This window comes from Lepus europaeus, chromosome X, assembly GCF_033115175.1.
Source record: "Lepus europaeus isolate LE1 chromosome X, mLepTim1.pri, whole genome shotgun sequence".
Classification (NCBI taxonomy): Eukaryota; Metazoa; Chordata; class Mammalia; order Lagomorpha; family Leporidae; genus Lepus; species Lepus europaeus.
In genome coordinates, this window is record NC_084850.1 from 51,864,343 (window position 1) to 51,890,428 (window position 26,086).

Here is a 26,086-nt window from a genome sequence, read left to right on the forward strand (position 1 = left end):
AAGGCAGAGTTATAAAGAGAGAAGGAGAGGGAGAGAGAGGGGAAGAGAGAGAGAGAGAGAGAGAGAGAGAGAGACCTTCCATCTGCTGGTTCACTCCCCAGATGGCTGCAATGACTGGGTCTGGGCCAGGCCAAAGCCAGGAGCCAGGAGCTTCTTGTAGGTCTCACATATGAGTGGCAGGGGCCCAAGCATGTGGGCTATCTTCTGCTGCCTTTCCTAGGCCATTAGCAGGGAGCTAGATAAGAAAGTGGGGCATCTGGAACTCAGACTGGTGCCCATATGTGATGCAAGTGTCACGGTCAGTGGCTTTACTTGCTATGCTACAATGCCAGAACCCAAAACTATTTTTCTGAGAAGTATGTATTCTGCCAGAAGAATACTGCTAAGTACTCTACATGCTTTGTATCATTCAATTTTCATAACAACTCTATGAGATAGGTAGCATTAATTTACCTATCCTACATATGAGAAAAATCAAGCCTCAGAGAAGTTAAATAACTAGCTTAGAGTCTCACAAATAGTATTTTAAAATTACTGTTCATATTATGAATGAGAGCTATTTTTCCTATTGTGTATCCTAATAAGCTATTGAGGATACATAGGGAAACTATTGATTTTCTTTAGGCTGATATTTTAACCACCCTCCTGGACTTTGATAGTGGTTCTAATATTTTTTTAAAGATTTATTTATTTATTTGAAAGTCAGAGTTACACAGAGAGAGGAGAAGCAGAGAGAGAGAGGTCTTCCATCCGATGGTTCACTCCCCAACTGGCCTCAACTGCCAGTGCTGCACTGAACTGAAGCCAGGAGTCAGCAGCTTCACCCAGGTCTCCCATGCGGCTGCAGGGGCCCAAAAACTTGGGCCATCTTCTTTCTGCTTTCCCAGGCCATAGCAGAGAGCTGGATCAGAAGTGCAGCAGCCGGGTCTTGAACCTGCGCCCATATGGGATGCTGGCATTTTAGTCCAGGGTGTTAACCCGCTGGCCACAGCGCCGGCCCCTGGTTCTAATATTTCATCAATTGACTACCTTGGATTTCTATAAAGCTGTACTATTTGTAAGTAATAGCAATTTTGTCTTTGCTTTCTAATATTCTCTTATTTATTTTTCATACCTTATTGCATTGGTTAGAACATCAGTGGCCATCACTATCTTGTCTTTTTCCAATATTTTGTCAACATAAATACTCCTAATAACAAAAATTAATGTTTACTGAGTATTTAATATTGCCAGAAATTCTTATAAGTGCCTTTGTATATTTTATGTCACTTAATCCTAACAATACTCTGAGAAAGCACTATTATTTCTCTCATTTTTGTGGATGAATAAAGTGAAGCTCAGAGTGATTAAATAGTTTCCCCAAGATCATCCAATTTGTACATAATATAGTAATGATCCAAAGGTAGACAATTTGATGCCAAAGCTTGTGCTTTACCTGCTGGCAATTTTCTGAAGGTTTGCTGAGGAAATTCTCTTCTAAATACTGTTGGCTGCTGGCTTTTGACATGAAAGAGTATAAAATCTTGTGAAATTTTTTTCTACATTTGTTGGGATGACTATGTGGTTTGTCACTTTAATCTGTCATTGAATTAAATTACATCTATAAATTTGCTAATATTGAACTATCTTATATTCTTGATATAAACCCCACTTGGTTATAATCTGTCTCTTTAATAAGCTACTAGATTCTATTTATAATTTTTATATTTACAAGTGAGATTAGTCTATAATTATCTTTTCCTTTCTTTTTCGTTTCTGTCTGATTTGGGTGAGCAACCTATCTGTTGTGGTGCTCTGAAACCATTTCTAAAAAATGGGAATTTCCTATGGTTTGAAAGTTTGGAATTACTCTTAAAATTGTTTAGCCCTTCAACTTGCTCTATTATTTTAATCCATTATTTCTGTACTTCTTGCATAAATTTTAGTACTTATTTTTTTCTAGAAATTTTCCCATTGAAACATGTTAGTTTGCTATTTTATGTAGATTCACTTACTTTTAGTATCACCTTGGTCCTTGTATTTATCATTTTATTTGTCTTCCTGGTGATAACTTGTTTTTTACCATTTTTTCTTTTTTCTTATTAGTACAACTGAAGGCTTGATATTTAAAGAAGTTTTAGTTTCATAGATCAACTCTATTATTTTTCTATTTCATCATTTTTACTTTTACCTTTATCAATCTCTTTCCTCGATCTTCCATGGGTGTATCTCACTGTGCTTTTTAAAAATTACTTAGTTCATTTGTCTTTTTGTTTTTATTTTCTAATGAATGAATTTAAGGCCATATACTTTTCTCTGAATATTGCTTTTCCTTCATCCAACAGACTTTGATATGTAAAGCTGTCATCATTCAATTCTAAAGCATTTGCAATATAAGTTTAAATTCCTCTTTAATTCAAAAGTTATTTAAGAGTGAGTTTATATTTTTAATTTATAGATATATATTGTGTTGGACCCTGTGATGGGAGTGGAAGAGTGGGCTATCTTTTTATTTCTTATTTCTAATTGTTTTTGAGTCTTTCATGGCTGGTTTCTGAGTCTGTATTGTCAATCAATACAAATAGTGAAGTAGCACTCTGTCCTGATGTGTGTCTCTATTTTTTTTCCAATCTGGAGACAATATGATATTGATCTTTTATGTTCAATACCACCTAAGAGTGACCCTTTGGGGATATAAGAAAAGAGAGTTGATCCACTTAGAGAGAGGCAACCCCTTTCTTACAGTCTCCTCTTGAGGGCTGGGGAGAAGGTATTTTTCTTAGGAGCCATCTTTTCCACTTAGAACATTTAGGACTCATCTAATCCTAACAGTCTGTAGCTACACTTCAGAGCCCTGTGTAGTTTTTATGGCCATATACCATAGGTCATGTGGGATTGATGAGGTGGAACCTTCAAAGTCCTGTCTGGGAGAAAGAAACATCTGACTAGGGAAGTTGTTCTGGGTACATTTTCTTCTAGTCAATACTACTACTTTTCTTGCTCCTCACAGGATGGCTAGTCTATACCCTTGTATAGTATAGTATATTCAGACTTCTTTTTTTGCGAAATAAAGTAAAAACAAAACAAAACACATATTTTCCTGCTTAGCAGTTTTCCTTTTTCCCTTAACTGGAAGAACATGGTTTCACTGCTTGATGATACAGGATCCTACATAACTCAGAACAGGGGCCCTCCTTCAGACTGTTTTCAGAATCCCTGCATTCTCCCAGGGCTAATTCCTCTGCTGCTGCCCCTCCTCCACACATTCTGATAACAGTGGGTTTTAATTTGTTTTCCAGATGACTAGGGCGGTTTTTCCACAATTGGATGCCAACACAGTGTTTCCTTTTCATGATCACATCTGTTGTTTATAATGTCCTTGCTTCCTTGACATCCCTTGATTGGGCACTTCAAGAATGTTTTGTATTTGTTTTATTTATTTCAAAGGCAGAGAGACAGGGAGGGAAACAAAGGCAGAGATAGAAAGAGGCAAAGAGAGATTTCCTCTCCTCTGGATCATTCCCCAAATGCCTGCCAACCGCCAGGCAGGACAAACCCAGGAGACAGGAATTCCAACCAAGTCTCCCACATGTGTGGCAGGGACCCAACCTGAGCCCTGGGAGGCAGCAGGTGATGGAAAATGGAGTGGAGCAGGCAATCACGTTGTGGGTGCGGATTCCCCAAGTGGCATATTAGCTGCTATGGCAAACAACCTTCCTGACTGTTCACTTTTGAAGACTGAATCTTACTACCTTTTTTCTTCTTCTCTTCTGTATCACTAGTAATAGTTAAGGATAAAAAGGGACCTAATGTTCTGCTAATCTTCCTGCCAGGTACCCCCATGGCCTGCATTAGATTATATATTAACAACTTTTTATGGGTGTTTTCTACTTTTTTATGCCACTACAAAATGATTTTGCAATATTTGTGTACACAGTAACCCTGAGACAAAGGAATAGTCTTCTGCCTCACATTCCAGGGTGCTGTACCAACACAGAGCTCTTGTGAAGCCCCCATTTTTATGCAGCTGAATTTTATCCTCTCTATGAGAGAAACAGGTTAGTCTTGAACTGTGTGTTCTTCCAGTGCAATTAATTACTAGTACTCTTTACTTCAAAAGGTTGTAGTCATGTGTCAAATAGTACCATGTGCCAAAAAGAGACATCCTGCTTTTCAGAGGTTGAAACACATTTGCTACAGAAAACTCTTTGCATTTCCTGCACAGCAGGGATATTTTTATAATTCCAGTTGAATTGGGGCAGGAGTGAGGAGAAGGCTGTTTGAGTGCAAGAATATTTAAATCTATGGGCCAGCATTGGGGCATAGCAGGTAAAGTTGCCACGATGCCAGCATCCCATATAGGCACCCATTCAATTCCCAGTTGCTCTGCTTCCAATCCAACTCCCTGACAATGCACCTGGGAAAGCCCAGAAGATGGCCCAAATACTTGGGCCACTCTACCCACATGAGAGACCTAGATGGAGTTCCAGGTTCTTGGCTTTGGCCTGGTTGTTACTGCTATTTAAGAAGTGAACCAGTGAATGGAAGAGCTCTCCCACTCTCTCCCTCTCATTCTATTACTCTGCATTTCAAATAAATAAATAAATAAATCTTTTAAAAAGTATATTTGAATCTAATGTTAAGCCTTGGTGCAATTGTAGTTATCACAATAGCTCATGAATAGTTCCTTCAAATAAACTATAAGATCTTAGAGCTAGAAAGGCCCTTGATGCTTCCTGATACAGCTCCCTGATATATCCTTTACCTAGAGATGCTATTTTTTATCCTAATTTTACAAGTGAGGCAACTGAGGCCCACAGAAAATCAATACCATTCTCTAGTCCAATGTTCATCAAAAATATCACAACTTATTGCCACTGTTGCTGTTTATACATAGCCCACTTTTTGACACTCCATCTTGGTCTCTGCTTTGATCTGATAATGGTTTCCAAAGAGCACAACCGTGTTTTTACTTGCTGTGCCCCTGGTAGGGAGAATTTCCACTCCCAAGCCCCATAATTGAGGGCACATCTGACTCACTCCTGTTTGCCTGTAGAAAATTGTTGTATCCTTTAATGAAGTGATACTTCCCCAAGCCTCTGGAGCTACATGTGGTTCTTTCACATGCAACCTGTCATCTGTTCAACTTTTGATGTCAGTATTAAAATATTCTTCCTGATGGTACTTCACAGGGCACATGTAGTCATCAGGCTCTTATAGTTGGTAGTGATTGCATTATTGGACTCTACAATCCATGTAAGTGGCCCAGTCTCACAGGAGAGTGTGTTGCATGCTTGTCCCATTTAGATGATTATTAAAAATGGTTTTGGAAATCTCACATATATAATTGACAAGACCAGCTCAGTGAGTCCATATTGTTCTTTGAAACAGAAAGAACTGAACTGTAAGCTTTGCTACACTTCAAAGTAATGAATGACTAACTAGCTATGGGGTTTGGATGTATTTAAGCCTTCTGTGCTCAGTTTCCTTATTTTTAATGGGGTATTAGTAGTACATGTGCTGCAAGTTTGTTGCGAGGATTGAGATGACCCAAATAAAGAATTTAGTCCACAAAATGCCTGCCAGATTGTAAGGATTTCATGCATTTTTATTATTGTTATCATCATCATAGTCATCATCTTCGCTATCATCTCACTAATTACATTTTAGGGTTTCTGTAAGATTATTAAATCAAATGACATAAACTATATGCCTGAGTTTCTCATCACTAGCAGAATCTCAAAATAAAAAGCACAACTCTGATTATTATGGTTGTGAAATTGCTGAGAATATTCCATGAAGATTTCATATTTCTGGAGCATGGCTTATTTGGTCACATAGGTGGTTTATCCTGAGCAGATAGTACTGGTTGAACTTTTTTTAAAGGTTTGTTTATTTATCTGAAAGAGCCCACAGAGAGAGAAAGAGAGGCAGAGAGAAAGCGAGGCAGAGAGAGAGACAGGTCTTCCATCCGCTGGCCCACTCCTCAACTGACCGCAACAGCCAGAGCTGTGCCGATCTGAGGCCAGGAGCCAGAAGCCTCCTCCAGTTCCCCCACGCAGGTGCAGGGGCCCAAGGACCTGGACCATCCTCCACCACCTCCCCAGGCCACAGCAGAAAACCAGATCAGAAGTGGAGCATCTGGGACCCGAACTAGCACCCACGTGGTTGCAGCCCCACCCATCACGCCACAACACCTGTCCTATGGTTGAACTTTTAATTCAAGTCCATATATCCCAACAGAGAGTTAAGTAATGAACAACATGGGATCTTTTAGAAATTAATCCTATCTGAATTTTCTAATTAACTATTTGTCCATTGTTAAGCAGTACTAAAACAGATCCCCAGAAAATTTCTTTTGAGGGTACAATTCTGACAGGTAACTAACAGATACACTTTCCAAGGCAGGATTTCAAAATGTGCTGTAGTTATTTGGTCTCAACATTTCTTTGATGTCAGCATGCAACTACACATACTATTCCCCACATCATCACTGAGCCATAATTGTAAACTGGAAATTGCAAAGAGTTGGGAATCAAAGGCTTTGCTTCTACTCCAAGGGCCTCTACCAATTGCCAGTTCTATGACTTTGACCAAGTCTCCAAATGCCTCTAAATGTCAATTTTCTTTTTCTGTAAAATTGGTATAGAAAGTATTTCCCCAACCCTTATATAAAAGTCTTAGGGCCAGAGTTTTATGATTCGGATTTTTTTTTCTTTTAAAAATACTGCATGTTGCACAATACTTTCAGTAGGATTTTGTACAAAACCGAGTAATTAGTGGCATCAATATTTCTGCAACAGCATATGAATATTTAAACTTACACAGCCTTATGTCAATTAATGACTGGTTTTATTACTCTTAAATTTTGGCAGAAAACCAATTGGTTTTCAGAACTTTCTGGAATTTGAAATGATTGAAGATGGACTGACCACAAGAGACTGTTCTATGGATTGCACGAATTACATTATGTGCAGCATGCGTCCTGTTGAACAGAAATTGAGATTTAGACTTATCTGGGTGTCTGAAAACCCCCAGGTGTTTCTTCTGTCAAAGAAAGGCTCAGAACTTGATGGCTTCACTGCTGAATTCTTCCAGTACTGAAAATAAAAACTAATACCAGTTTTTCTAAAGCTCTCACAAAAAAACTGAAGAAGACAGAATATTTCCAAATTTACTTTATGAGACCACCATTATTCTGATACCAAAACCAGACAAGGACATTACAAAAAGAAAATTACAGGCTAATGTCCTTGGAGACGTAAAAAATCCTCAACATAATACCAGCAGACTAACTCCAAAATCACACTGAACAGATTATATATTATGATCAAGTGGAATTCATCCCAGAGATCAGGGATAGTTCAACATAGGTAAATCAATATATATGAAATGCCACATTAACAGAATGAAGGATAGAAATCATATGATATCTCAATACATGCAGGAGGAACATTTGACAAAAATCCATTTATGACTTAAAAAAAACACTCTTAACAAATTAGATACAGAAGGAATGTACCTCAACAAGGCTAAAGAGTTTTATGACAAGTCCTTTTATGACAAGTACATAGGTAACATCATACTCAGCAGTGAAAAGTTGAAAGGCTTTTCTCTAAGATTAGGAATAAGAAAAGGATGCCCAGTCTCACTACTTCTATTCAACATAATTCTGGCAATCCTAGCTAGAACTATTATTAGGTATAGAAATGAATAAAAGACATCCAGATTATAAAAGGAGTTAAGTTTTTCTCTATTTGTGGATGACACGCTACTAGATAAAAATTTCTCAAAACTCCACCAAAAAATCCATTAGATCTGGTAAATTAATTGAAGTTTCAGGATGGAAGATCTCTCTCTCTCTCTCTCTCTCTCTCTCTCTCTCTCTTGCTCTCACTCTCCCTCTCACCCTCTCTCTCATCTCACTCTGGCTTTAAAATAAATAAAAAAGAAATCTTAAAAAAAAAAAAAGAAATCTGGGGTCTGCATTGTGGCATAGCGGGTAAAACTACCACCTGCAATGCCAGCATCCCACATAGGCACTGGTTCAAGTCCTGGCTGCTTTATTTCCAGTTCAGCATTCTGCTAAAGAGCTTGGGAAACTAGCAGAAGATGTCTCAAGTCCTTGGGCTGCTGCACCCACGTGGGAGATCCAGAAAAAGCTCCTGACCATTTGATGAGTGAACCAGCAAATGGAAGATATCTCTCTCACTCTCTCTTTCTCTGTATCTCGCTCTTGCTCTCTGAAACTCTGCCTTTCAAATAAATAAATCTTAAAAAAAGAAATAAATCTAAAGAAGGAGATGAAATATCTATACACTGAAAGCTGTAAAACATTAATGAAAGAAATTGAAGAAGATACAACTAAATAAGATCTCTGTGTTTATGTATTAAGACAATTAATATGGTTAAAAATCCATACTAATCAAAGAAATCTACAGATCCAGTGCAATCCCTAATAAAATTCCAATTTTTTTACAGAAATAGAAAAAAAAAACCTAAAATTTGTATGGAGCCACAAAAGACCCCAAATAACTAAAACCATCTTGAGCAAAAAGAAACAAGTTGGTGGCATCAAACTTTCTGACTTCAGAATATTCATATATTACAAATCTGTAGTAAACAAAACGGCATGGTATTGTCATGGAAACAGACACACAGAACAATGAACAGAATACAGAGTACAGAAATCACTTGACACATGTAATCTCAATTTTCAACAAAGATGTCAAGGACACCCAATGGGAAATCGATAGTTTTTTCAATAAATGGTGTTGGAAAAACAGGATATCCTCATGCAGAAGAACAAAATTATATGGTTAACTCATGCCATATACAAAAACCATGTAACAAGAGGTTAATATCCAAAATGTACAAAAAAAAAAAACTCAGACAACTCAATACTAAGAAATTAATAACCCTATTTAACAAATGACTGAAAGATTTGAATTGACATTTCTCAAAGGAAGATATACAAATTAACAACAGATATTTGAAAATATACTCAACACTACTAAATACCAGGAAAATGCAAATTAAAATCACAATGAGATAGCAACTCATATCTGTTAGAATCACTTTTATTAAAAAAGTGAAATGTAACTTTTGGTGAGGATGTGGAGGAAAGAAAACCCATATACACTGTTGGTGGAAATGTAGATTAGTACAGCCACTATGGAAAACAGTATAGAGGCTCCTCAAAAAGTTAAAGCTACAACTACCATATGACCCAACATTCCCAAAACTGGGTAGAAGAATATATCCATAGGAAATTCATTCAGTATGTCAAAGAAATACCTATACTCCTGTTATTTGTAGCATTATTCATAGTAGCCAAGATATGGTACCAACCATCAAATGCCAGTGATCAGATAATTGTGTAAAGAATATGTGGTATATATAAAACAATGGAATGCTATTCAGCCTTATGAAAAAGAAGGGAAGAATCCATCAGATAATGTAGATGAGCCTGAAGGGCATTGTGTTAAGTGAAGTAAGCCAGGCACCGAAAGATAACTATCATACACTCTCACTTATGTGCAGAATCTAAGAGTTGAACTCATAGAAGTGGAGAGTAGTAGAATGGCCATTACTGTGACAGTGTTAGGAAGATGTTGATCAAAGGGTATGGGTTTTCATTTAAATCAAAGAAATCAGTTGATGAGATCTATTGTACAACATGGTGTATATAAGTTGTATTCTTGAAAATTGCTAGGAGAGCAGATTTTAAATATTCTCACCATAAAAATAAGTCTGTGAAGTAATAGATATGCTAACTAGCTTGATTTATTCATTCCACAATGCATATGTATATAAGAATATTGTATTGAGCATTATTAATTTATACAATTTTCAGCAATTAAAAATATTTTTTTAATATGTGAGGCAGAGAAACAGAGACAGAGAACTCTCATTCACTGGTCACTTCCTACATTCCTGCAATAGCCAGGGCTGGGCTGGACTGAAGCCAGGATCTGCGAACCCATTCCAGGTCTGCCACATGGGTGTCAGGAATCCAACTACTTAAGCTATCACCATTGCTTCCCAGGGTATGCATCATCTGAAAGCTGGAATAAGGAGCTTGTGTTGGGGCTTGAACCCAGGCACTCTGATATGGGATGTGAATGTCTTAACTGGCATCTTAACAGCTATGCTAAACCCCAGACCCAATAAATAAATTTTTAAAAGAAAAAAGTGAACAGGCAATCTTGATGAAAAACAAATACAGGGGGTAGTGTTGTGGCACAGACAGGCTAAGCTACCACCTGTGCAATCAGCATCCCATATCAGTTCACTGGTTCAAGTTCCAGCTGCTCTGCTTCTATTCCAGATCCCTGCTAAAGTGCATAGCAAGACAATTGAAGATATTCCAAGTACCTGGAGTCCTGCCACCCATGTGGGAGACCCTGTTGGGTCCTGGCTTTGGCCTGGCCCAGCCCCAGTCATTGCAGCCACTTGGGGAGTGAACCAGAAGATGGAAGATTGATCTTTCTCTCTCTGTCTCACTCTCTCTCTCGCTCTCCTCTCTTTTTGTCTTTCTCTGTCACTCTGCCTTTCAAATAAATAAATATTTAAAAATAAATAAATAATTACAAATGCAAATGAAATATAAGGAAATGTTAGTTCCCTAAGAAAGGGACTCTTGTTTGCCATGGCCCCTGCTGGATCCTCAGCAGTAAGCCAAGTGCCTATGACTAAGGAACATTTGTTGAATGAGTTTGTTAGCAGTTGACATTTATGAGGAGAGTGGGAGTGGAAGAACAACATGAAAGTACTGTTCTGGAGGACTCTTGAAAATTACCAGGAAAGACTTTCAGGAGGAATGAGGCCCTCTATTGTGCAGGTGGTGACACAAGACAGTGACATGTGAGTTATTAAAGTGCATGTTATCTCATTTGTAACCAAGGTCAAAGACAGCTTGGGAAAACCTGAAACCTAACATTTTATGAATTTATAAATATTTCTGGAAAGTCCTCGATATTATAGAGCTAAGTTTCATAGATACCTCAAGTGGCTTTTGCAATATTACTTAATGATAAAGGAGATATTTGGGGTGGGATCAGAGTGGAGGAGCAGGGGTTATTTTGGCAGATTCTTTTTGGGCTTTCTACTCCATTTGAACCTCATGACATTAGTTTAGAAGAAAGAAGAGGGAATAGTAATTGGTTGGTGAAAAAAGAAAACATTTTCTGTTGTTCTCCATGTGTCAAGAGAAAATCAGTTCTATTTGAGTTATTGAGATTAAGATTAATTCATTTGCACCCATGTGCTTGCTAGGCATGGAGAAATGCAATATATATATAATATATTATATATTATATGTAATGTAATATATTATAAATAATTATTATATATTATTTATTAAACTGTATAGTATATATTAATTATATATAATGTGTATTATTATATTATATATTATATATAATCTCAACTGCATAAAATGTTTCGTGACATATGGTAGACATTCAGTAATATTTTTGAAATTAATGTCATTCCCCTTTACATCCCCCTTCTCTACCTCTGATCCTTGACTATAAGCTTCTCTTTTAAAAAAGATTTATTTATTTATTTGAGGGGTGGAGTTACAGACAGAGAAAGGCAGAGACAGAGAGAGACAGAGAGGTCTTCCATCTGCTGGTTCACTCCCCAAATGGCTGCAACTGCTGGGGCTGGACCCATCTGAAACCAGGAGCTTCTTCTGGGTCTCCCACATGGGTGCAGGGGCCCAAGCACTTGGGCCATCTTCCTCTGCTTTCCCCATGTCATTAGCAGAGAGCTGGATAGGAAGTGGAGCAGCCAGGACTCGAACTGTCTCCTGTATGGGATGCCAGTGCCGCAGGCAGAGACTTAGCCTATTATACCACAGCACCGACCCTACTATGAGCGTCTTAAAACCAAAGAATATAATATCTTTGTTTCTTCCCTGCCTAGCATGCTTCCTGACACATAACAGATGTTCCAAAAAGGGTTTTTCATTGAATGAGTGAGACATACTGGTGATTAGGAGATTATCTTCTTCCAAACTGGTTAGTTGGTGTCTGCCATGACACTAATAATTTGTGTAGCCACCAGTCCTTTGGTAGGAAATTCAAAGGGTAACTTTATTCTGGCCTATGTGTGGGAGTGTCACAAAACTGGATTCGAATGAATGAGATTTTCCTATTTGCTTTTCTAATCATGGACTTGTCTTTCTCTTAAATCAGCATACAGCACAGAAAGTATGACCTCTCCTTTTCTTCATATGATTTAGTCTTTCATTGCTAGCAGCTTCAATTGGCTTGTATTTCCTAAGCAATCCCATACTTTATGCTGGTTTATGGCTCTTTATATGAGTCCCTCATCACAGCCTGCTCACCTAATTAGTAGATTCACTTGCAAGCTAACTTGTATAAAGGGTTCACACTTGTAGGCTTTAATAATTTCTCATTCCATATCCTCTCTCACTTAATACAAGGCTAGTTTTTGGTCTGTTTCTGTATTCTCTGATTTATTTGCATGAGCCTTTTCTGTTTTATAGCTTCTTTAAGTGGCACCTTTCACCCTTTCCTTTGACACTGAAGATGCTCCAAACATCTGAACTGGTGATTTCTATTTTTGTTTGTGTCCTTCCTGCTTCCTTTATTTCCATCTCAGCCAATTGTTGGCCTCTTTGATCAGCTGCTGCAAATGAGGTAATGTCTCTGCATTTTTCATTCTGGAAAGTGTAACTATATGCTCTTGAGAGTAAGCAAGGGAGAGATTCTCCACCCAGGCAGTATCTACAATTTCCTTGTGCTTTCTCTGCTGCATGTTTCAACTCTTTTGTTTATATGACTTTCACTTAGTTCATAAATACTGCACACCTGTGGATACCTGAAAACATGCTAGGCACTGGAGCGATAACAATGGCTGTTGCCTTACCATCAAGCACTGATCTTATTTATGTAGGGACAGTCAACTTTTTCAGTCGTGATGTGCATAAAGGCAGCTTCAAAATAATTTTTGTCTTTTTGATTGCAGATATAATCATCCTGAATAGTTCCATGTTTAAAAATTAATGTGTATTACTTGAGATGCAACATTGAACAATCCCACAGGGTGTGAGAGGACTGACTGGATGATCCATTCAAATTTGTCTCTGAAATATCCACAGGCGGCCACATAATGCTACACAAAGTTTGTCCAATATTTCTTATACACATATTTATATTGCTTCTTGGATTTCTCATCTTTGTAAGCATTTGGAGGGCAGAGACCAGTGCATCTGTATTGGTTTGTAGGAAGACTAGCTCAGAGCCACATCATTACATGGCATGTGAAATAACATGTCCAAGAGGTTGCTTATTCCATGGACTTCATGAATTTTCTTTACTCTGTGTATTTTAATCTGTTTTCTTGTAACAACAAAATACCTGAGACTGGGTACTTTATGAGAAAAAAAGGGGTTTCTCTTTGGCTTGTGGTTTTGAAGGCTGAAAAGTACGAGTTCTGACAGCTACATCTGGCCAGAGTCTCACGCTACATCATAACATGGCAGATGGCATTACGTGGCAGGAGCACATGGGAGAGCAAAAAGTGGCTGGTATGGAAGAATATAAACATATAGGCTGGCCTCACTTTATAATAACCCACTCTTGTAGTAGCTAATCCAATATTGAGGACCTAACTCAGTCCCTTGAGTGGGGTACTAATCCCTTTTGACTGTGGTGCCCCATGACCTGATTACCTCTCACTAGGTCCCACCTCTTACAAATTTGACCACCTCTCAACACTATTACATTGGGAACCAAACTTCTATCACTTGAACCCTTGGACATAGCACTGTGCTTTCTAAGGGAAATAGTGACAATTAAATGAAATAAAATAAAACTAAGCACAGGCTGTAAATGTTTAACCAAATTGTGGGGCAGCTTTAAACTTGGGTTGCTTACCCTCTGGTTGTTCTGTCTTAATGTATTTTCATATCCACCCTCAACTCAAGCGTGAACTAGATATAGTTGTCTCCTCTAGTTTGCTTCCCTGGGAACTGCCTCCCTTGTGGTAAAGTAGATGAATGGCATCCAGTCATTTTCTAGTTGAGCAGAGTGACAAACTCTGATGTGGAGCTTGTGGGTAGCTCACATCCAGGGTAGTTTCCAACTACCTTGCTTTGCAGCTGAATCTTCCAGCTCTAAGCCTTTCTGTAATTCATTTGTCTTTTTGGTTCAGAAACCTTAAAACTATCCCTTTGCGAACTCAGGGGAGTATGTGAGGTTTGATGCTTTGTTTTGGTGTTTTCCGTTTTAAATGAGTTTTGGCACCGTGAATTATTTAAAAAACTACTACCCCTTTTTGTTAGAAGCTTTGCAAATGATCTCCTGATCAAATGACTTGATCTATTTCTCCAGGCCAGTATACAAACAGCACTAGGCTCATCGTTCACCCAAAATGGGCCAGAGAGAGAATCTCCTTAGAGGAAAATGTTATTGATTTTGTTTAGTACAAGTGGGTTTTCCAAAAGTTGCAGAAAGCATCCAACTTATCAGCAAGTGCTGAATTAGTTACAGATGTCATTCTAAAAAAAGAGAATTTGATTGCTTATTTAAAAATAAAGCAATACATCATAGCCAATCAAAATCCTCATGCTACAAAACAGTTTTTCAATTTATCCAAATAGTTTTAATCCAGAATATCCCAGGGCTTGGATAAGTAACCAAGAGATTGCTCCTCAACCACATTATCATCCTCAGCCTTCTAAATCAGAAAGCATAGAAATGAACAGCAGCAGCTGGGGCCAGTACACTGGCATAGTGGGTAAAGCCATTGCCTGCAGTGCCGACATCCCACATGGGTGCTGGTTTGTGTCCTGGCTGCTCCACTTCTGAACCAGCTCTCTGCTGTGGCCTGGAAAAGCAGCAGGAGATGGCTTAAGTCCCTGGGCCCCTGCACCCACTGGGTGCAGAATAAGCTCCTTGCTTCAGATTGGCGTAACTCTGACAGTTGCAGGCCATCTGTGGAGTGAACCAGTGGATGGAAGATCCCCCATCCCCCTCTTCTCCTCTATAAAAAAAAGAAGAAATGAATTAACGGCAGCGAAGAAAGATGCTCTGAGATAGGGACTGTCCTTGACTCCTAACATGGTCAGAATGCATTGAATCAGAAACGGAGGGCATCAGCATTTTGAAATTCTTTTACATCAAAAGCCCTATTGAAGCTTCATGGAGTTGATGAAGTCTCCTGCTTGCATGCGTGAATGCAGAAATCTGCTTTGAAAAGTGATGTGGATTAATGAAAACACAGTATGGATAACTCTGGTGGTGGTGGGCCTTAGAACCAACTTGTGTGGAGAGATGGCTGTTTAGCAGTGTGATTTGCAATTTTTCTCCAATGAAATTATCCCCCTTTCATCTCCTTCCCTGAATGCCTGCTGTGACATCTACATTTTTCCCCTCTGTAACTTATTTCTTTGATTCAAGCATTGTTTCTCACTCCAGAAGGGTCCTCGTAAAACAGGCAGATAACTAACAGAAGCAATAAATGAAATTGTTAAGACTGTACTGCAAAGGAGTCAGTCAGATTCCCAGACCCAGGAGGGAAAGGACAGCAGCTTCAGCTCCTTGGGCCTCTCGGTGGCTGGGAGAAGTCCCTGAAAGGAAGAATGGAACACATGAAGGGAAAGAACATATTAAAATTAGTTTAATGGCTTTTTAAAAATGAGCCTGTCAGGCCGACGCCATGGCTCAATAGGCTAAACCTCCGCCTTGCGGCGCCGGCACACCGGGTTCGAGTCCCAGTTGGGGCACCAGATTCTGTCCCGGTTGCCCCTCTTCCAGGCCAGCTCTCTGCTATGGCCCGGGAGTGCAGTGGAGGATGGCCCAAGTGCTTGGGCCCTGCACCCCATGGGAGACCAGGAGAAGCACCTGGCTCCTGCCTTCGGATCAGCGCAGTGCGACGGCCAACTGCAGCAGCCATTGGAGGGTGAACCAACAGCAAAGGAAGACCTTTCTCTCTCTCTCTCTCTCTCTCTCTCTCTCTCACTGTCCACTCTGCCTGTCAAAAATTAAAAAAAAAAAATTACTTAAAAAAAAAAAAGAGCCTGTCATGTCCACAGTTCATTGTCTTAAACTATAGGGAAGACTCTAGTGTGTGTGTGTGTGTGTGTGTGTTGGGGGGTGCTTTTGGAAAACAGTAAAATCATAAATTTATTCTTTGAGACTGCTGTTGGTGGGATTCTAGATTTGATTGCTACCAAAAATCTAAGAGAAGTAGAGAATTTGAAGGGAGTGCATGTGGTATAAATAGACCACTGATACTTTCACCATTGCCCCCCTCATCAGGCAAATCCAAACAGAGCCTGAAGCAGGGGGAAGAATGATAAACTTTCAGTCCCCCACCCCCACCCCACCCCACCCCAGTGTAATCCCAGTGTAATGTCCGATCATTTATTTCAACAGGGTGTAAGGAGAGTAGTGCTCTCTACCTTTCCATTTAGATCAAAATTAGCAGGTGTTTGCTTTAAAATGCAAAAAAAAAAAAAAAAAAAAAGAAAAAAAAAGAAAGAAAAAAAAATCTTTGTTAAGAGTTCTTTCTGGCCTTACAAGGATGGTGAAAATTAAAAAAGGTCAAAGACAACCCAAAGATTAGTGGGAAAGTACACCCCTCCCACCCCCTGCCATCTAGCAATCCCATTTACAAAGACGCCCCATGTCTTTCAAAAGAGACTGGCAAATTACCCTGGAAATCTGCCCCAAAAGGCTGGGCTGTGGATGGAGGCAGAGCCTTTGTTAGCAGGGGTTTTGTGGGGGATGGCACCACAGTGAGCACAGTTAAGCTTCACCAATTCCCTGAATGGGGGCAAGGCCAATCATGATTTGTAAGAAGCTTGAATTTGAAAATATGTTTAAAGAAATGCCATGTTATTATTTCTAAAAACCTGCAGTCAAACTGCTGGTTGAGGTCTGAGCTCTCAGCTGCCTGGTATCTTAAGGCTTCGAACAAACAGATAAGGACTGTAATTAGCATATTGGTCATTTGAATGCAAAGTGCACTTAGAGTGGCTCTTAAAAACCATGTGTTAGCAGGCTTCCCTAGCAAGCTGTCACTTTTTTGTGTTTATGGTATTAATTTGCCTAGCAACCTGCCCCTTTCATTTTGGACTGTAAACTTGAGCCTAGCATGCCAGAATTCGTTAAATTTTCCATATTAGCAGCTGGAATGAACAAGGTGTATATGTGTGGAGGGGCGGGGTGGGGGAAGATGGTGGACCACTTTTAAAAATCATCATGAACCTATTTTAAACTTCTAACTGACCTTTAAAATGCATCCATTAAGTCATGTTTATTATTTACTGAATAGGGAATATTTGCTCTTAGATGATTAGTAAAGGGGGAGGGAGAAATTGTTTCCATTTCCCCTCCCCCACAAGTGACCTTATCTAGTGAATTCCAAACAACGCTGACTGTAAGGAGTTGCTGCATTATAGCAAAATAAGGATTGATTATGAGGTGCAACAGGTGCTTAATTATATGGAACAACAGCACATTAAGATCTGCATCTATTAACCACATGATCAGCCAATCCTGCATGCACACCTTAACTTTATTTTTAAATTCACACTTGAGATCACTTAATTTGAAGTATGACTGAGTTATGTTTGGGAGGGAGAAAAAGAGAGAGGGATGAATATAGCCCTGGTTTTACTCAACTCCTCAAGATCTTCACCATTTTGCTGTGGGCATGGAAGAAAACAGCAATGTTCATTTCCAGGTTGAAGAAGTCATCTGGTATATAGCATGGGGACTGCAGGGAAAAGCTGGGTGAAGCCTCACAGTGGACTGAATTTGAACACCTGCACCTTGAGAAAAGTCTGCAAGTCTCCTCCTGGCTATGTGAAACTCAGATCCTCTAGGAAAGATGGGGAGAGATTATCCACAAAGCTATTAGAGGAAAGGCAGTCCTTAAGTAGTGAAATCCCTTGTGCAGTGATTCCCAGACCTTGCACATATTACAATCTTAGGAGAGTAGCACCTGAGATTAGCACCTGTGGAGATATTTGAACATCCTTATGCCTAGATTCATGCCATTCAATTAAATCAGAATGTCTGGGGAGAGAAGCCAGGCACCATCATTTTATATAGATCACTGGGTGACTGTATGTGCAGCAAAGTTGGGAACCACTACCCTAATAATTTTTTTTGCTTTATAAGCATTTAATTTATATTTAATCTTCCCAGTTATCCTAGGAAAGAGGTGCTATTAGATCCCCATTTCAAAGATGAACAAGCTGAGTTTCAGAGGAGCAAAATAAGTTGCCCCAAATCTCAAAACTCTAAAGTAATAAATCTGGGATTTGAATGTCTACAGTTTCTCTACAGAGTCTGTATGCTGAACTTCTGTGCGATAAAGGCCCTCTGGGCTTTTATCCCCTTATCCAGTAGTATTCCCATATCAATACAGTGAAAATTTATTAAGAATCTGCTATGCAGATCACACAGTTGTAGTCACACTCTGTGCCTCTACATAGAGTCAAGCAAATATAGCTAACTTCTGATACTTCAGGATACCTTACAAACAACCCTGGCTTGATTATTTCATTGTTTGTTATGCTAAAGCTTAGTTAGCCAAAGATTATCAGAGACAAAACTGTAGTGGGACAAAATCCAATGTATTGGGTGGCTTAGCAATTGGGTATTCCCTAGTATTAAAGTCTATTATCAAAGCAGGTCTGGGGCATCACTGGTGGGAAAGCTGTAGTTACTCAAAGGAGGTGGGGACATTGTGGCATTTTACAATTGCTGCATGACCTTGGGAGAAACAGTGTTTTCTGTTAACTTTGCAGCTGGTTTTATCTGTCTATCTTCCCAGCCTGATTAATGGCAGGGCTGCATTTTCTTCATGCAAGCTGTTTCACTTTTCAGTCCCAAGCAAGTTTTGACTCTTTGGTCCTTTTCAGTAGAGGATGGGCCTGAGAAAAACATTTGACATTCAGATAAATTATTGATAGTTTCACTAATTTTCAGCCAAGTTTGTAGAATATTTAATGGATGAGTGCATGTCAAAACTAAAAAAATCTGAATGAGGTCTGTATTTGAATAAGTAGTGTCATACCAATGTCAATTTCCAGGGTTTCAACAAGGCACTGTGACTGTGTAAAATAAAATCAAGACAGTATATCAAGACGTTGGGGAAAAATTGGTGAAGGATACATGGAAACTCTCTGTACTATTTTTTGCAGCTACTTGTGAGCCTTAAAATAACTTCAATTTTTTTTAAAGTTATACAAGATGTTTACTGGGGAACAGTTTGTGTTTATTATCTAAGATGTTTTACAAGTAGTCTCACTTTATCTATGGTCTTCCACATACTCCAAAATTTTTTTTTAAAGATTTTATTTATTTATTTGACAGGTAGAGTTACAGACAGTGAGAGAGAGAGAGACAGAGAGAAAGGTCTTCCTTCCGTTGGTTCACTCCCCAAATGGCCGCAACGGCCGGAGCTGCGCCGATCCGAAACCAGGAGCCAGGTGCTTCCTCCTGGTCTCCCATGCGGGTGCAGGGGCCCAAGGAATTGGGCCATCCTCCACTGCTTTCCCAGGCCACAGCAGAGAGCTGGACTGGAAGAGGAGCAAATGGGACTAGAACCAGCGCCCATATGGGATGCTGGTGCCACAGGTAGAGGATTAACCTAGTGTGCCACGGCGCCGACCCCTCCAAAATTGTTTTTACCAATGTTCTCTTATATGTCCCTAGATTTGAATCTTGTATATAATAGTGATGTCAGTGGGTAACTCAACTTCCAGGTCTACCAGGTCCAGATCCCTGTGGGATTGAAAATATGGGACCAGTTTTTTCATCCACAAGATGCCATTTGAGTAGAGTCTGGAAATATATATCAAATATCACCAGCATGGACAGGAGGATAAAAGTTGTAAGAAAGAGGGAAGAGCAGAAGTGTGAAGGTCAAGGCATAACAGGGAAAATAAGAGTTCAGCTGGGCTGAAGCTAGGTGTTTAAGGGACAAGTGGTGAGAGAAGATCCTGGAAAGATGTTGGAGCTGGGGAGTGACAGACAGGATGCGATTCTCCTGTCTCTGAAATGTGGGGCTTTGGACTTCCCTTGCAGTACTTACAACATCTGTCCTGTATCACAGTTACCTGAGTGCATAATGTCCTTCCCTTTCAATACAGAGAGAGGAGAGCCACATCCAGAATCCAAATTCCTTGAGATGGTTCAAGTTTGGCTCATCTGTGTAGCCACCTTTGTAGCACCTAGCTGTATGTCTTGCTCTTGGTGGGTGATCAACAAATTTGTTCTAACAATAACTAATGCATTATAAAGATGCAGCTAATATTTCCCCCTCAAGAATGCCTGGGGCCCCAAGATAATGTAGGAAAATGAAAGAGGCAGGCAGAAAAGCACACAACCCATGTCCTCAAGCTCTGTTTGTGTTTGGCTTTGGTGACTATGTGTCACCACACCTTACCATGTTTGACATATGCCTTCCTTGCCCTGAACTGTGCCTATGATGGCTCTTTCTGGAGAGATATGTGCCTTGCCTTAATAAATGCGCCATTCTACTCACACTCCTCTCTTTTTAGATTTACTGGAAGGTTGCAGAGATACCTCACTTCTTCACCACCTGCACCTCAGGTGTCTGAATTTTAGCAAAGCCATGGGTTCAGGAACAACCTGGCAGTAGTAGGTAAGGAACTCCTCACGAAGGATGCTGTCTCCAGAATTTGGGTGACATACTCGTCTGAGTTGTCTGTAGGGATCTCCACCATTATCCGGTTGGTGATTTTTCCCCTCCTTTACCTCCTTAGAGGAATGTTCTATTGCTCACCACTTTAGATGGTTGGGTGTGGGGATCGGGGCACTTTTGTTCCTGACAACCTCATTGTGTGGTTAGCAGGAGCAGACACTGCCCAGGTTGTCACGACAACCAGCAATGATTCAAAGCTTCCCTGAAAGGTCTGTATCTCTGGCAAATAATCAGCCTGTAGCGCTCAGCAGATGCTGAACTAAGCAGCCAATCACAGGTGAGCTGGGGAAGCATGACATCATAGTCCAGCCGGTCCAAAATAATAATAATAATAAGAATAATACAATTTGTTTTTTGATTTCCCTGGTTGGTTCTTTGTCCCCTGGATTTTGTCCTCCACTTTCTCTTTCTCTTCTTTTTTTTTTTCTAGTAAAATGGGGAGAGCAATGATGCCAACTTTCCAAATTTAATTCACTCTTCAGTTTGACTTAGGTTCCAGCAGTGCAGTGATTGGGAATATGTGGGGGAAGGAATGTATAATGCGATCCACTTAGGAGAAAATCAAACAGAGCATCAGCTCAATTAAATAATGTGGTTTGATATGTAGGACTGTGGTGAAAGCAGGGCTAATTAAAACCAAGTCAGAGGAGAGGAACTTCCTAATTCTCTTATTAATTCACTCAGAGCCACCTGGATTTAATTGTCTTCTGTTTTCTCTTTTCTAACTCCCTGGTGGAAGGCAAGAGGGCAGAAGCTGTGGGCTTCAGAAAGTTCCTAGATTCTGTAGGGCAGGTCTCTAATGGGGGCTAATTATAGTGAAGGAAGGTTGGGAGAGATGCTTCATTCCCAAGCTCCCACCATTTAGGAAGTGTATGTAAATAGAGACAAATCAAGTCTGTTAAGGAGGTATGCAGCTCTGAAATATGTTAAGTCCACTTTTGTTCCATTTGCCACTTGCATGCATACAGTAGTCCAGTGAGACAGGCAACACAAGTTTGACAGAGGAGAAAACTAAGGTCCAGGGGAATTCCAGTCTTTCTCTCAAGGTTTTCGCTCCAGAGGCGGGACTAAAACTTGACTCTCCTGATTCCCTGGCCAGAACTTTGAGGCCGCAAGAGAATGGTGGTTTCCTCTCTTCTTTCCCCAGGCTTTGGTTTCAGGAACCTAGCAGGAGACCTTTTGACATCATTAAGGTTCCTTTTCTCTTAAGTGTCTAGCACACAACACACAATGCTGTCTGCCACGAGAAAGCTTGAGCCCCTAATGACGGGAGTGAGAAAGTAGGAGGGAAGGGGCTCACTAGAACCAGACTGTAGTGATGGCAACAGGCCGTAAGGAGCAGGCCGTAAGTGAAGGAGGAGTGGGAGAGGTGCTTCTAGCTAATGCCCATGCACCAGCAGCCAAGCTATATCCTTCTGTAGTCAACAAGGGCGGGATTTTTTTTAAAAATTTTTTTTGACAGGTAGAGTTAGACAGTGAGAGAGAGAGACAGAGAGAAAGGTCTTCCTTCTGTTGGTTCACTCCCCAAATGGCTGCTACGGCCGGCGCACTGTGCCGATCCGAAGCCAGGAGCCAGGTGCCTCCTCCTGGTCTCCCATGCAGGTGCAGGGCCCAAGGACCTGGGCCATCCTCCACTGCACTCCTGGGCCACAGCAGAGAGCTGGACTGGAAGAGGAGCAACCAGGACAGAACCAGCGCCCCGACCAGGGCTAGAACCTGGAGTGCTGGCGCCGCAGGCGGAGGATTAGCCTAGTGAGCCATGGCGCTGGCTGGGATTTTTTTTTTTTTTTAAGTGCAGCTGCCATTGCAAAAGATGGAAAGAGTGAGAATCACATAGATCCGAAGTCCACAACTAGGAGCCATTTCTGGCTATGGGGCTTGAGAGAGAAGGGAAAAAAAAAGTCAGGAAATCCGGGATGCTTCTGTCCAATGGCACCTAACTACCCAGCATCCAGCACCTGCATAAGCCTGGCTCAGCTCAGCCTGGCACACCTTAGCCTTGATTGCTATCTTTGAACCACTGGGCTGGCATTCAGACCTCTTTCAGGACAGCAGAGGTGCTGTGTTTGTTTTTGTCTTAACCCAAAGAAGGATCTGTTTTCAATCGTTTTTCAAAAAACGATTTATGTGTTTATTTGAAAGGCAAGTTATACACATAGGCACACACATACATAAACACAGAATGAAAAAAAGAGAGAGAGGGAGAGAGTGAGAGAGAGCAAGAGCGAGAGTGAGAGAGATATTTTCCATCCACTAGTTCACTCCCCAGATTGTTGTAATGGCCAGGAGTGGGCCAGTCAGAAGCCAGGAGCCTGGAACTGCATCTAGGTCTCCCACATGGATGCATGAGCCCAGGCACTTAGTTCATTTCCCACTGGTTTCCCAGGTACATTAGCAAGGAGCTGGATTGGAAGTGGAGCAGCCAGCACTCAAACCAGCACTCGTATGGGATGCTGGCATCACAGGCAGTGGGTTTACCTCCTGTGCCACACCACCAGCCCTGTATATTTCTCTTTCCAGTGATGTTTCCTATAAGCAGAATATAGTATGTGCTTGTTGTAAAAAAGTGAAATAAAGAAGTCTAGATGATTCTCAATTTATGGTTGGATTACATCTTGATAAGCTCATACTAAATTGAAATATCCTAAGTCAAAAATGTATTTAATTTCCTTAACCTACTGGTCACCCTGACTTCGCAACATTGCCAACTGTGGAGCGTCAAAGGTTTCCCCTTTTGACCACTGTGTGACTGGTAGCTGCTCTTGCTGCCACTGCCTGGCTTCCCATCACTGGAGAGCATTGTACTGCATAGTGGTAGCCCAAGAAAAGCTCAAAATTCCAAATCTGAAGTACAGCTTCTACAGATTGTGTGTCACTTTCTCGTCAATGAAAATATGACAAATTGTTAAGGTGAATCATTGTGATTGAGGGACCTCTGTATATAAAGAGAACAATTAATACCTCTCATCCCACACACATATTCATGGGTCTTTTCTCCCTCCATTTATTCCCATAATTACCCTAACAGTTTGATGTGTATAAATTCAAGCTCAAACACATACATACACACAATATTTTTGACAAAAACAGATCATAGTACACATGCTGTTCTGTAAATTTTTTTCACTCAAAGAATGTGTCAATATGTGTTTCTATTCAGAGATATAGGGATCTACCTGATTATTTTTAGCTGATATGTAATATTCTGAAGTATATAAATACCATCATTTCTTTAATAATTTGGAATTTGATAGATATGTCTATGATCTTGATGGTGGTGATAGTTTCATGAATGTATACTTATCCCCACAATCATGATGTCATATACATTAAATATATACAACAATGTAGTTTGTAAGAAACAGCAATGCTATTATTGAGAGACATTTAAGCTACTCTTTATATAAACTATTTCATTCTTATGTAAGATTTACCAATGAACATATTTGAACACATTTTGGCATGTTTTGATGAGTTTATTCATAGTCAAATTCCTTAGTTGGAATTGCTGGGACAAGTCTCCTATGTATTTTAATAGTTCATGAGAATTACCCACCTCCCTTCCCCAGAGTATGTGCCCTTTTAGCACTCCCATCAATGGTAAATCAGTGAGCAATGATTCTTTTATCCAGGATGTGACCAGGACATTTGAAGATATTCATTTTGGTGTGCTTCTGTTGCCACAAGCCCAATTCCAGAGTCTCTCACTTCTCCTGTGAATCAGGGGCCAGTTGGGTTGGTGGGACTCAAAGGGGAACTATGACTCAAGTTGCCATATAAGTGGTAAAAAGAACACAGAACTGAGAGTGGTAGACCTGGTTTCTGGGATCATCTCTATGAGGCATGGAGCAGGTAAGTTCAAACCCATGGGCCTCCATTCTCTCATCTATGAAATGCAGATCAGAATAATTCCTACAGTAAACTGTGGTGGCTGTTATGAAGATCAAATGGGGAGATAAAATAGTGATTTGTACTCTGAGAAGTAGGATACACATGCCCAGAGGTTATTATGCTAGTGTTATTATGTCCTTAAGTCGATGAGCTCCCAATCAGAGGAGCATGGGATGGTGGAAGTTGAGTAGAAAAAATTACACACATGAAATCTTGAAGCTATTTCAACCTAGAATCTCTTCCATGAAAGTTCCCATGCAGTTGCCCTACATTCTTGGAGAAAAAAAACCCACGATGATAGTAAAGACTGCTTTTTGGTATCAAGTATAATATAGGTTATCACCCTTTCTCAGGAAGATGCAAGTCTTTTGTGCGAAGCTTCAGCATACATTCTGTCCTCTTTCTATGATATTACTATGCTTTAATTTGTCAAGCACCTAATAGAATTTTGGCATCATGCTAGTTTCTATAATCACCAGGAGAGAGGAAATGCACACACAGAACATTTAAATAACCATATACGCTGACTGCATAAATAGCTCTGAGTTATAGCTGAGATATATAGGAGCTTTAGAGTGAAATCAAATACCTCTTAATTACAATTTAAATCAATAGCCTCGAAGACTCAGGCTAAATTGTTGCCCAGGAAAATCCAGTTATATATTTGTATTACTTTTTACAAAAAACTTTTCTTGTTGGAAATAACCCAAACAACATTTTACAAATCAGAGATGTTAACATTAAGTAATTACATTCATTTAGATCAATGATGTTTTTAGGTTACTTTTACCATGATGTTAAAAAAAAAATCAATGTGATGTGGATACTTTTTTTTTTAACCTCCAAAGTTAATTAAAAAGATATCTGTAAAATCATTGGAAGCAGAACCATACCAATTTCAACCTGTTAATCAAGGATTGGAAAGGGAGGGTGCAAGGCATTTTTGCATTAGAAGACAAGCACCATGCTACCCATGTGGGAGACCCAGACTAAGTTCTGGTTTCCTGGCTTCTGCCTGGCCCAGCCCTGGCTGTTGGTGGCATTTGTGGAGTGAACTAGTGGATGAAAGCACACTTGCTCTCTGTCTCCGTCTGTCTGTCTCCCTCTCTCTCTCTCTCTCAGTCTCTCCCTCTGTCACTCTGCATTTTAAGTAAATAAATAAATCTTTTTGTTAAAAAAAGGTTTGTGGAAAACTGAATTAAAAGATTTTTTTTTAAAAATCAATCTTGTTTAGTAGGTTTATTAAAGCAAGTATGCGTTTTTATAATTTTATTTTATAATTTCTTATATCCTACAGAGGTTTCTGCATTTTTGATTAACACGTAATAATTATATATCTATATTTATGGGCATGCAGTGTGATATATAAAGATATTTATATAATGTGTGCTGATGAAATCACAGTAATTAGCATTTCATCTCCTTATCATTTCTTTGTGTTTGGAGCCTTCCAGCTTCTATCTCCTAGTTCTTCATTAATATACAATAGGTTAGTGTG

The 26,086-nt window shown here is 39.8% G+C and overlaps 1 protein-coding gene across 2 annotated transcripts in view; it reads left to right on the forward strand.

The window, feature by feature from the left end:
• PAK3 (p21 (RAC1) activated kinase 3) overlaps positions 1-26,086 on the forward strand; it is a 327,862-nt gene that overhangs the window by 129,144 nt on the left and 172,632 nt on the right. Inside the window, exon 3 of one of the 2 annotated variants that reach the window (XM_062184453.1) lies at positions 20,534-20,637. The exons of the other annotated variant lie outside the window; for it this stretch is intronic. The gene's annotated coding sequence lies outside the window, so the exon portion shown is untranslated. The remainder of the gene's footprint in view (positions 1-20,533; positions 20,638-26,086) is intronic. 2 annotated transcript variants of the gene reach the window in all.